Source organism: Dermacentor andersoni, chromosome 4 (genome assembly GCF_023375885.2).
Source record: "Dermacentor andersoni chromosome 4, qqDerAnde1_hic_scaffold, whole genome shotgun sequence".
Classification (NCBI taxonomy): Eukaryota; Metazoa; Arthropoda; class Arachnida; order Ixodida; family Ixodidae; genus Dermacentor; species Dermacentor andersoni.
The window spans coordinates 189,236,114-189,248,827 of record NC_092817.1 but is presented as its reverse complement, the minus strand read 5'-3'; positions in this window follow the sequence as shown (position 1 = coordinate 189,248,827).

Below are 12,714 nucleotides of genomic sequence, written 5' to 3'. Positions count from 1 at the left end.
CCCTTCTTTGGCAAATAGTTATAGGCCTATAGCATTGACGAGCTCCTTATGCAAAGTTTTTGAGAAGATAGTAAACAGTCGCCTGGTACATTATCTAGAAATTAACAAGAAATTAGACCCATATCAATGTGGCTCTAGAGAAGGCAGATCGACGACAGATCAGCTTGTACGCATGGAAATGTACATCAGGGAAGCGTTTGTCCACAAACAGCTTGTGTTATCAGTGTTTCTTGACATGGAGAAGGCGTATGATACTACGTGGCGCTTCGGGATCCTTCGTGATCTCTCTGCAATGGGTATTCGCGGCAACTTGCTGAGAATAACTGAAAGCTATCTCTCTGACAGGACATTTCGTGTTAGAGTTGGCAACGTGCACTCTCGACCATTTTTACAGGAGACAGGTGTACCGCAGGGTGGAGTACTGAGCTGTACGTTATTTATTGTTAAAATGAACTCCCTCCACACCGTATTGCCTCGCCCACTCTTCTACTCCGTCTATGTGGATGATGTACAGATAGGGTTCAGGTCGTGTAACCTTAGCATTTGCGAGTGGCAGCTACAGCTTGGCTTGAATAGATTGTCAAAGTGGGCGGATGAGAATGGTTTTAGACTGAACCCCCAAAAAAGCACATGTGTCCTGTTCTCAAACAAGAGAGGTGTACTACCAGAACCAGACATTAACCTTAAGGGAGAAAGACTAACCGTCAGCCTTGAACACAAATTCTTAGGTGTTATCCTGGACACAAAACTCAACTTCATTCCCCACTTAAAATATCTTAAAGAAAAGTGCCTGAAGACCATGAGCCTCCTCAAGCTGCTTTCTCGAACAACTTGGGGCAGTGACAGGAAGTGTCTGCTTAACCTATACAAGAGTCTCGTACAATCACGCCTCTACTACGGAGCCGTAGTGTACCACTCCGCAACTGAGAGTGTGCTAAAGATTCTAGACCCAGTTCACAACCTTGGTATACGACTGGCAACAGGCGCCTTTAGAACGAGCCCTGTTGAAAGTCTCTACGTTGAGTCCAACGAATGTTCCTTACATCTACGTAGAATATTCTTAACTTTTTACACTAAGGCAAAATCTGACACCGAACATCCATGCCATTCCATCGTTAGCGACCTGTCTGCTGCCACACTTTACCGTAACCGCCCACTTATTAGAACTCCTTTGAGCCTGCGCTTGGAAGCAATGGCAGAAGAAACAGATATTTATATCCCAGAAAATATTCTAATGCCTCCCACTCGCCTTCCACCGCCTTGGGAATGGCAGACCATGGAGTGCGATATCTCTTTTGTCGAAATAACGAAACATGCACCTGAGGCACACATACGATCACACTTCCTCGAACTCCAAGCGAAGTACTGCTGTGCCGAGTTTTATACAGATGCTTCCAAATCATCTGCTGGTGTTGCGTATGCAGCACTTGGACCATTTTGTTCCACCTCCGGTACTCTAAATCCTAACACAAGTATTTTCACGGCTGAAGCGTACGCGATACTCTCAGCTGTAAAACACATCAGACAAAGAAATCTCTATCCCCGCAGGGGCGTCTGCGTCAGCAGGCGTTTGGTGTGTTGCGACACCACGGACCCGAGCACACGAGGGTTGGACCCTCCCGCGTGTAGCCGTGCGCGGCTTAGCCGTGTCTGGGGAAAAGGGGATCCTGGAGGTTGAGCCGATGCCGGGTGTCTGGACCTTTAAGGCCCCCCGGCGGAGGCAACACACCTCTTCGGCCTCGGCTTCACATAGACGGCACCTCCAGGCTGACCCACCTGGAGGACATCGGCAGTCGCCTTTTCCTGTCTCTCCCTCCTCGAATCTTCGTCTTTATCTCTCACGTTTTGACCTTTCCTGCCTCCTTCTCTCTTCTTTTTACTTCCTTTCTCCACGGCGGCAAGGGTTAACCTTGTGTGGATATCCTACCTTGGGTACACCATATTTGGTTATAGTGACGGCGTACGGCTGGCGTCGTGCAGGCTTGGACACAAGCCCTGCCGCGTCCCCTCGTTGGGCTCCGTGGTGGGCGGTCGGCGCTGTTGCCGAACACACACACTTTCCTATGGCAGCTCAAATCTCTGTTGTCCATGATCGGCGTCTCAAAAGATGCCGCACCGAAGTACCATTTCAATTCTCCTTTCGAAGCAACGCTCCATCTTTCCCCAAATACTATGTAGTCCACAGTGAAAGTAACACGCCTATTAGAAAGCTTTCTCCATTCCTGGTCGCCAAATGCCTGAAAGATAAAATCGGACAGACATACAAAGCCTCCAAAATGTCTAGCGGGGACCTCCTCCTAGAATTGAATAGTAAAGATCAAGCAGATAAGCTGTCTGAACTTACCAGTATTGGCGAGGCGACAGTGACTGTTTCAGCCCACAGAACGCTCAACACAAGCAGGGGAGTAATATCTGAAGAAGATTTTATTGGATTAAGCGACGAGGAACTGCTGGAAGGTTTCCAGGAACAAAATGTTACCAAAGTACAGAGAATAGTAATCCGCAGAAACGATCAAGAAATCCCCACCAAACATGTTATACTCACCTTCGGAACAAGCGTAATGCCTACTTCACTCGATGCAGGTTATGTCAAAGTCAATGTGAGACCGTATATCCCGAATCCCAGACGATGCTTCAAGTGCCAAAGATTTGGACATGCTTCACATGCATGCCGAGGACAAACAACTTGTGCTAAATGCAGCTCCAACGACCACCAATCAGAGAATTGCACTTCTTCGCCATATTGTGTTAACTGCAAGGGAGATCACCCAGCTTATTCGCGGTCCTGCCCTTGCTGGAAAAAAGAAAAAGAAGTCATTGCGCTAACTGTTAAAGAAAAAATCTCGTTCTTCGAAGCCAGGAAAAGACTGTCGTACCTTCCCCGAAGAAGTTATGCCGAAGTGACGCAGGCGGGGGCAGCGTCACAGAGGCCTCCGGAGTCCTGCGAGCCCACGCGCAGTGGTGCCGCAGTGACTCCTCCCGCCCCCGTGGTGGAAGCAGTCAGTACTGCTCCACCCTCTTCGACGGCCCTGCAGACACCAGCCCCGCAGGGCCCTAAAATCAAACGAACCCCAAGGCCCGAGGCACGTGTCTCGGCGCCTAACTCTCGGTCCTCCAGCGCCTCAGAGAGAGCGATGGAGGTCGACACAAAAAACCCGGTGTCATTGACACCGAAGGACAAGCGCTCTCTTGAGCGCGGTAAGAGGGACAAGATCCCAATAACCACCCAAAATAAGAACGCGATAACCTGAAGGTTATCGCTCCTTTGTATCACCCTTCCTGAGATGAACGTCACCTAATATCTTACCTACCTCCTATTAAACTGTTAAAGCCATTTTTTACCCTTCAATTCCATAATGGCTTTTATTATTCACTGGAACTGTAGAGGTCTTTTACATAACTTAGGTGACATTAAAGACCTGTTATTTAACTTCTCTCCTGTGGCCTTATGCTTACAGGAAACGAACCTAGGTGAAAAACACAAACATATTTTAAAAGGTTTCACTGTTGTACGGCGCGACCGTACCCAGATGAACCGGCTTTCGGGTGGTGTAGCCATTATTGTGCAGGGCGGTATTGCAGTTAGAGAAGTTCCGATTACCAGTCACATAGAAGCCGTTGCTGTCACTGTTATAACTCACAAAACCATCACCATTTGCTCGCTGTATATCCCACCCCACACCCATTTTACCACTAAACATTTAGAAAATATAACAGGTCAATTACCGGAGCCATTTGTTTTAGTGGGGGATTTTAATGCTCACGGTACTCTTTGGGGCAGTATCAAAACTGACCAAAGAGGGCAAATGGTTGAGGGTTTTATTCTATCCAATGATATCTGCCTTTTAAATTCAGGTGCACCCACATACTTTTCACCGACTTCCCGCACTTTTAGTTGTTTAGATTTAGCTTTTTGCTCACCATCTCTTTTTAATGATTTTAAATGGGAAACCGTCGACAAGTCTTATGGCAGTGATCACTTGCCCGCAATCATCAAATTTTTATCCTTACCACCAACCTTAATCACAAGGCCACGCCAGTGGAAATTACAGCTCGCTGACTGGCCGCTTTTTACGGAAAACGCGAGACTGGAAGTTGTCTTTTCACAAGAACTAAGCATTGATGAACTTAATAAAAAAATCACTGAAGTAATAGTCTCTGCAGCAGAAAAGGCAATACCCCAGTCATCCGGTATTGTACACAAAAGGTTAAATCCCTGGTGGACGAACGAGTGTACTGAAGCCAAAAAGAAACAAAATAAGGCCTGGGGAATCCTACGTAGGTACCCCACATATAGCAACCTTTTAAATTTCAAACAGGCCAAAGCCAAAGCACGATTTATTCGAAGGCAGGCAGAGAAATCGTCATGGCAAAAATATGTATCCTCAATTAATAATACGGTCACGTCAAAACGAATGTGGGACCAGATAAGAAAGTTTAGAGGAGAGTACACATCATACACAATTCCACTACTCACATGTCCAGGCACACAAACAACACTGCAGGACCAGGCGAACTTATTAGGCGAACATTTTTGCAAGGTCTCAAGCTCAGCAAACTACTCAAGTGACTTCTTAAAATATAAAATGTCGGCGGAGAAACAGAGACTGCCCACTACTGGGGCCTCAAACGAACCTTATAATAACGCCCTCACAATGCAAGAATTGAACAGGGTTCTCTCTGCCGGAAAAAAAACAGCAACAGGCCTCGACCGTGTCTACTACACAATGTTGGCACACCTCTCTCAAGCATCAACAGAAACACTTCTTAAATTTTTCAACAAGATCTGGGAATCTGGAATAATGCCCACAGACTGGAAAAATGCAGTAATAGTGCCTTTTTTGAAATCAGGTAAATCCACAACGTCCCCAAGCAGCTACAGACCCATTGCCTTAACAAGCTGTCTAGCCAAAACCTACGAGAGTATCATAAACATAAGGCTCACATTCATCCTTGAATCACAGAATCTAATAGACGAGCACCAGTGCGGATACAGAAAGGGCTGCTCAACAACTGACCACCTCGTACGACTAGAACATGAAATACGTAACGCGTTTCTACACAAACAACACTGTCTCACAGTATTTTTCGATCTAGAGAAAGCGTATGATACCACTTGGCGGTATGGAATTTTAAGAGACCTGGCTGAATTGGGAGTGCGTGGCAGAATGCTAAACTGTCTATCTGATTTTATGGCAAATAGAACATTTCAGGTGCGTCTCGGCGCAATACTTTCACGCACATTTACACAGGAAAATGGCGTTCTACAGGGTTGTATTCTGAGCACGACACTCTTCATAATCAAAATGAACTCTGTTAATAAGATCATACCATCCTCTGTTATGCACTCCATATATGTCGACGATCTGCAAGTTGCTTGTCGCGCCTCAAATCTATCCACTTGCGAAAGACAACTACAAATAACCATAAATAACCTTACACAATGGGCTGACAAAAATGGATTCCGTTTTTTCAACAGACAAAACTGTTACAGTTCTCTTCTCCCAGAAACGAGGATTACACTTGAACCCAGTTCTCACATTGCATAGTACAACCTTGCCGGTCAAAGAACACTATAAATTTCTAGGCGTAACGTTTGACAGAAAGCTGAACTTCCTGGCCCACATTAACACAACTAAAATTAAAGCAAATAAAGCATTAAATATCCTCAAGGTGCTATCACACAAGCACTGGGGATCTGACCGAACTTGTCTACTACGTATATACCGGTCCCTCGTACGTAGCATCCTCGACTACGGTAGTGTAGTTTATGGTGCAGCTAGGCAGTCATACATCAAGCGACTTGATCCAGTTCATAATCTCGGCCTACGACTGGCAAGCGGTGCCTACAGAACATCGCCTGTCCAAAGTTTATATGTTGACTGCAATGAGCCGTCCTTACAGCAACGCAGAGCACTGCTTACACTTTCCTATGTACTACGGGTTCGATCATCACCACAACATATATGCTACAACATCGTTACACAGTGCATATCAAGGATACACTACACAAGCAAACCGAACATGATTCGGCCACTAATCTTACGATACGAAGAATACTGTCAGGCTTATGATGTTCCTCACGAGGCCCTGCAGGTTGCTGAAAGGCCACCAAGATTGCCACCATGGTACAACTTTTCACAGCTATGTGACTGGACACTAACACATCTAAAGAAAAAAGACATCCCACAAGAACACATAATACAAGAGTTTCGAGCTATACAAGAAAAATATAAACATTACACGGAATTTTACACCGACGGCTCCAAAACACAAGAATGCGTAGGTGTCGGAATAATTACGAAAAATTGGCAAAATAGCATACGGATAAATAATGTTTCTTCAGTGTTTACCGCCGAAGTTTTCGCAATATGGACGGCAGTAAAAAAAATTACCAGTGACAAGCAGACGAATGCTATCATATATACCGATTCGTTAAGCGCACTCAGAGCTCTAAACCTTAACTCCGCGTCCGAACCCCTACTTGGTGACATCCTAAACATGTTGGCTTATAACGAATATGGAAGAACAATACGATTATGCTGGGTCCCAAGCCATGTCGGGATACCAGGGAATGAAGCAGCAGATAGATGCGCGTTCATGGCAGCACACAAAGGTATAACGCAAACAACACTTCCATACCAAGACAGTATCCGAGCTATTCATAAGGCCCTGACATTAAAGTGGCAACTAGAGTGGGACACATGCACAAATAACAAGTTACACACAATAAAACCCGTGCTTAGAGAATGGAAGTCGTGCTATCACCAACAACGCTTCTATGAGGTGATCCTATGTAGACTCCGAATCGGGCATACGCACCTGACCCACAATTTTCTACTTCAAAACGAAAACCCGCCAACTTGCGAGAAGTGCCATGAACCACTCACCGTTATGCACATTATTATGACATGTCCAAATATTGAAACACAGAGACACAAGCTTTTACAGAATCTCTATAACTTACACATACCTTTACACCCCGCCTCAATAGTCGGAGATGAACCGCTAGTACCTTTCGCTGACTTGTTCAGCTTTCTAGAAGAAACCGGTTTTTTACACAGACTCTAAGATAACGCTGCTTCCACTGTTTAACATTTGAATCCTTAATATCTTGTGGCTGGCGCAGCATGGCCTTAGTTGCTTTTGCGCCATTAAACCCGAATTAACTAACTAACAAAGAAATCTCTATAAGACCATCATCTTCACAGATTCATTAAGCGTAGTAAGAGCCTTAATGAGTTTTCGAAAACATAAGAACCCTGTTTTTAATGAACTATACACAGAACTATGCTTAGCATTAATATACAACCAAAACATCGTCCTATGCTGGGTACCTGGCCATAGGGGCATAAAAGGTAATGTAGCTGCTGACGAAAGTGCAACGTCAGTCGCCTTTAATCAAACGGATGTGAATATACCCATACCAGCCACAGAACTTAAGCCCTTCTTACGCCACAAACTGAGGAAACACTGGCAGGACCAATGGGATAATGCAGTAGAGAATTAGCTACACGTTATCACACCAAAATTAGGGAACTGGATATCTGAAAGAACAGCAAGACATAAGGAAGTGCTTCTTTGTACGTTAAGAATAGGACATACTTATGCCACTCACTCCTACCTTTTGACGGGAAGCGAACCTCCGACATGTACCAAATGTGGCAAGAGGCTTACAGTTATCCATGTTCTTATCCAATGCACTGAAATAGAGGCAGAAAGAAAAAAGTACTTTCCCTCCGCTTATCTCGAACATATACCGTTACACCCAGCATTCTTTCTCAGCAATGACCCCCTTTTTACTTTTCAATCAGTGTTAAACTTTTTATTTGAAACTGACACCCTAAATGTCATTTGGCCTGGCTACTTGTAGCACGGCCTCCGCCTGGAGGTCGTAGCTGCAATGAAAACACCTATTAGAGCACGTGCCTCCCAGCCCTTGCCTTCAAGGCCTTGCTGAGGCACTAGTGCTAGAAACACTACATATTTTACTGATCGTCCCTCATCCCGAGAAACATCTATTGTCATCACAGAAACGATCAATCACTCTCATTTTTTATACTTGAATTTTACGCACCTCAGAGCGAATAAATTTTAGGCCCTTTTACAGCCACATTGCACCATATGTATATTTTACACATTTTAGCGAATAGTTTTAGGCCACTATACAGCCGTGTATCATATACTCCCCACTATCGACACTCACATGTCATTGACAAGCACTAATCATCGACTTGGCGCTCTTTGGCCATATCTGGCCCTTGCGCCAATAAACTCCACAAATCATCATGACTTAAGTCTTTTGCGCATTCCAAGTGATGCTGCTCCTGGTTTCAGGAACATCTCGGGAGTGAAGTGGCATTCACACAGCTTATGCTTGCTCAGTTGGTGTCTGGAGACATCCTTTAGCTCTGGTACATTGCTGTAATCAATCCAAGCTGTTGCCCTGGAGACAAAAGACCATCCTGATTTTGCAAGGAGCTTAATGGAAAAAATAGCAGCAGGGTCGTGTCATTTTCATTCAGCGGTACCTTTACATTACTAAACTAAGTATGAAGTTTTTAACAATGTGGTGCTAAAATGAAAGTGTAGTAAGCATTTTGGCTCGATGGAAGAGACACTGAACCTATCTGTGTTGTGAGGTGATCCAGACATCATTTGTTTTCAACTCCATTACAGTTGAGATGCACAGGTAATTGTTTCAGCAGCACATTCATGCAGACAGCCAATGTGCGGTATACTTCGATGAATGTCTGAAGGCACACTAATCAATGCAGATTCTGAGACTTGCGCCAAGCGTTCATTATCCACCATAAAATGCAATACCAGTTAGAAATACAAATTTCTTAAGTGTGCATGAAAGCCTAAAAAAATTTCATATCTCCCCACATGCTTTAGCAAGGCATTTGTACCAAAATTGTGCTATTGTTGGATTATTCAATTAGGGTAATGACATTATCGTATTAATAATTTGACAATTTTTTCCCCGCTTCTTGTAAGCACGGTGTTATTTGATGAGCGCGCTATTTAGACCGTTCACCAGTTTAACAATGTCCTGCGTGTTCGCGGCGCATACACGCGGGGGATTGGCCATGAATCGTGTGGCCACTCAGAACTGTCAAAGGCCCCCCGGCGGAGGCAACACACCTCTTTGGCCTCTGCTTCACGTAGACGGCACCCCCGGACTGACCCACCCGGGGGAAATCGGCAGTCGCCTTTTCCTGTCTCTCTCTTCCTACAACCTTCGTCTTTCCCTTACTTTCCACCTTTCCTGTCTCCTTCTCTCTTCTATTTACTTCCTTCTTCTTGGTGGCAAGGGTTAACCCTGTGTGGCTATCCAACCTTGGGTACACCATATTTGGTTATAGTGGCGGCGTACGACTGGCGTCGTGCAGACTTTTATGCAAGCTCTGCCGCGTCCCCGCGTTGGGCTCCGTGGTGGGCGGTCGGCGCTGTTGCCGAATTTTATATATCTTCATGGAAACTGGTTTCCCCAAACTTCCTGATCGCCCTCAGAAACGAGGGCGCACCGAAGACGTCTTTAAGTTTTTTTTTGGCAATCGTACACAGAACTTTCCCCGCTTTCATGTTATCCACTCCGATAAGCCTGAGAAGACTGTAGGAATGATCTCACCTTTCGTTGTCTCGAAATCTCTGACAGAAGTTTTTGGTCCCGGATACAAAGCATCGAAAATGGCTAGCGGTGATCTTCTCCTAGAGCTCCGCGATCAGAAACAATTTGAAAAACTGTCCAAACTTGTATCTTTTGGAGGTGTTCCAGTCACAGTGACCCCACACCGTACCATGAATACTACCCGTGGCGTTGTATCGGATGCTGATCTGCTTGAATTGTCTGAAGCTGAACTTCTAGAGGGTTGGAATGATCAGAACGTGATCAATGTTAAGAGAATTAAAATAAGACGTGACGGAAAAGAAATCAATACCATGCACCTAATACTTACATTTGGCTCAAGCAACCTACCAGACACTATCGAGACAGGCTATGTGAAAATCCGAGTGAGACCGTACATTCCAAATCCCCTACGATGCTTTAAGTGCCAGCGATTCGGCCACAGCTCACAGAACTGCCGAGGCCGCCAGACATGTGCAAAATGTAGTTCCCGTGACCATGCCTCTGAAACGTGCGAAAACGCTCCACACTGCGTGAACTGTGATGGCGAGCATGCCGCATACTCGCGGTCATGCCCGTCTTGGAAAAAAGAAAAAGAAATAGTCACTATCAAAGTAAAAGAAAACATATCATTCAAAGAGGCACGCAGGCGGGTTGCATACCTTCCTAAGGCCAGCTTTGCCGAAGTGGCGCGTCAGGGGGCAGCGTCACAACGGCCTCCGGCGGCTGTCCGACCCACAAGCAGTGAGTCGGCAGTCACGCCATCTGCCCCCGCGGCGGTTGCAGCTAGCGCTGCTCCGTCAACCGAGGAGAAGGGACCATCCACCCCGAAGGTGGGTGCAGCCGAGGCTGCCCCAACCTCCGAGGCCCCTTCCAGCGCTGGCAACGGCCAGCGCAGCCAAATCTCAGGGAGTCCCATCGACCTCCGGGCTGGTGGGCGCAGGGGTTTTGCCCTCCAAGGCGGGACTCCCTCTGAAAACCTCTCGCTCGCAAGAGCTCTTGTCCGGCGTCTCACACGAGGCAATGGACACTACACCTGTCCCCAAGGCGCACCAAACGCCTAAGGAGCGTCGAGAATCGCTTGAACGATTCAAAAAGAACAAAACACCTATTACAGGGCCTCGAAAGGGCTCTGTAATCTAAGGCATCTTTCCGTTTCCGTACACACAGCACTAATTTACATTAAATATGGATACACAAATCATACAATGGAACGTCAGAGGTCTCGTTAGAAACCTTGATGATTTGCAAGAACTCATCCACACACATAATCCAAAAGTGCTGTGTTTACAGGAAACACACTTAAAATCAAAATACACAAACTTTCTTCGACAATATGTTTCTTTTCGGAAAGATCGCGATGATGCTGTCGCATCATCGGGCGGTGTCGCAATTATAATTCAAAAAAGCGTAGCGTGCAAACGTTTACAGCTACGAACGGCCCTTGAGGCAGTGGCGGTTCGAGCTGTTTTCCTTAATAATCTCGTCACCATTTGCTCGCTTTACGTACCCCCACACTACAAATTAAACAAACATGAATTTCAGTCATTTATAGAGGAATTGCCAGAACCTTATGTTGTTCTTGGCGATTTCAATGCGCACAGCTGCCTGTGGGGCGACTCTCGTACAGATGCGCGAGGTCGTCTTGTTGAACAGTTCCTTTTTTCTTCCGGAGCGTGCCTTCTCAATAAGAAAGAACCCACATATTACTCTCGTGCAAACCGATCCTTTTCGTCAATAGATCTTACTATAGTCTCCCCGTCTGTACTGCCTGAACTTGAATGGGAACTTACCGACAACCCTTACGGTAGCGACCACTTCCCTATACTGCTAAGGTCACATAAAGAAAACGAATATCCACCACACGCTCCTAGGTGGAAGATTGAGACAGCTGATTGGGAGAAATTTCGATCTCTAACTAGTATCCCATGGGCTGACCTGTCTTCGTTAGGAATTGACGCTGCAGTCGAGTTTTTACAGCATTCATAATAGATGTCGCATTTAAATGCATATCAGAAGTAAAAGGCTTGGCCTGCAAACGGCGTGTCCCATGGTGGAACGACGATTGTAGGATCGCTCGTAAAAAACAGAACAGGGCGTGGGGGTTGCTACGCGCTTCTCCCACTGCAGATAATCTAGTCAACTTTAAAAAAGTAAAATCCGAAGGTAGGCGAACCCGCTGACAGGCCAGACGAGAAAGTTGGCAGAAGTTTCTATCGAGTATTAACTCGTTCAGAGATGAGGCGAAAGCCTGGAACAGGGTCAATAGGATAAGAGGGCGACAAGCACATGCACTCCCTTTGGTAAACACAGAAGGCGATACCTTACAAGATCAGGCGGACTCACTTGGGGAGCACTTTGAGAGCGTGTCAAGTGCCAACCATTACTCGCAATCCTTTCTGAAATATAAACAAATAGAAGAAAGTAAGCCACTCATGAGAAAATGTCAACAGAATGAACCATACAACTGTCCTTTTAGCATTGCCGAGTTGAGAGCTGCCTTGAGCGCATGCAAGAGCTCTTCACCGGGATCTGACAGAATCATGTATGAAATGATCAAAAACTTACACAATGACACGCAGGTTACACTTCTCACACTTTTCAACACCATTTGGGATGCAGGGTACCTTCCAACCGCGTGGAAGGAAGCCATTGTGATCCCGGTTTTGAAACAAGGCAAAGATCCTTCCTCGGTGGCAAGTTACCGCCCGATAGCCCTGACAAGTTGCCTTTGTAAGGTATTCGAAAAAATGATTAATCGGCGACTCTTTCATTTCCTTGAACAGAGCAAAATGCTTGATCCTTATCAGTGTGGCTTCCGAGAAGGGCGCTCCACAACTGACCATCTCGTACGTGTAGAAGCAAATACCCGAGACGCATTTGTTCACAAACAGTTTTTCTTATCCATATTCCTTGATATGGAGAAGGCGTACGACACGACGTGGCGTTACGGAATCCTAAGAGACTTGTCAGAAATGGGCATCCATGGTAATATGCTAAACTTAATAGAAAGCTATCTGTCCAGTCGTACCTTCCGGGTAAAAGTCGGTAATGTACTTTCGCGTCCTTTTACGCAAGAAACG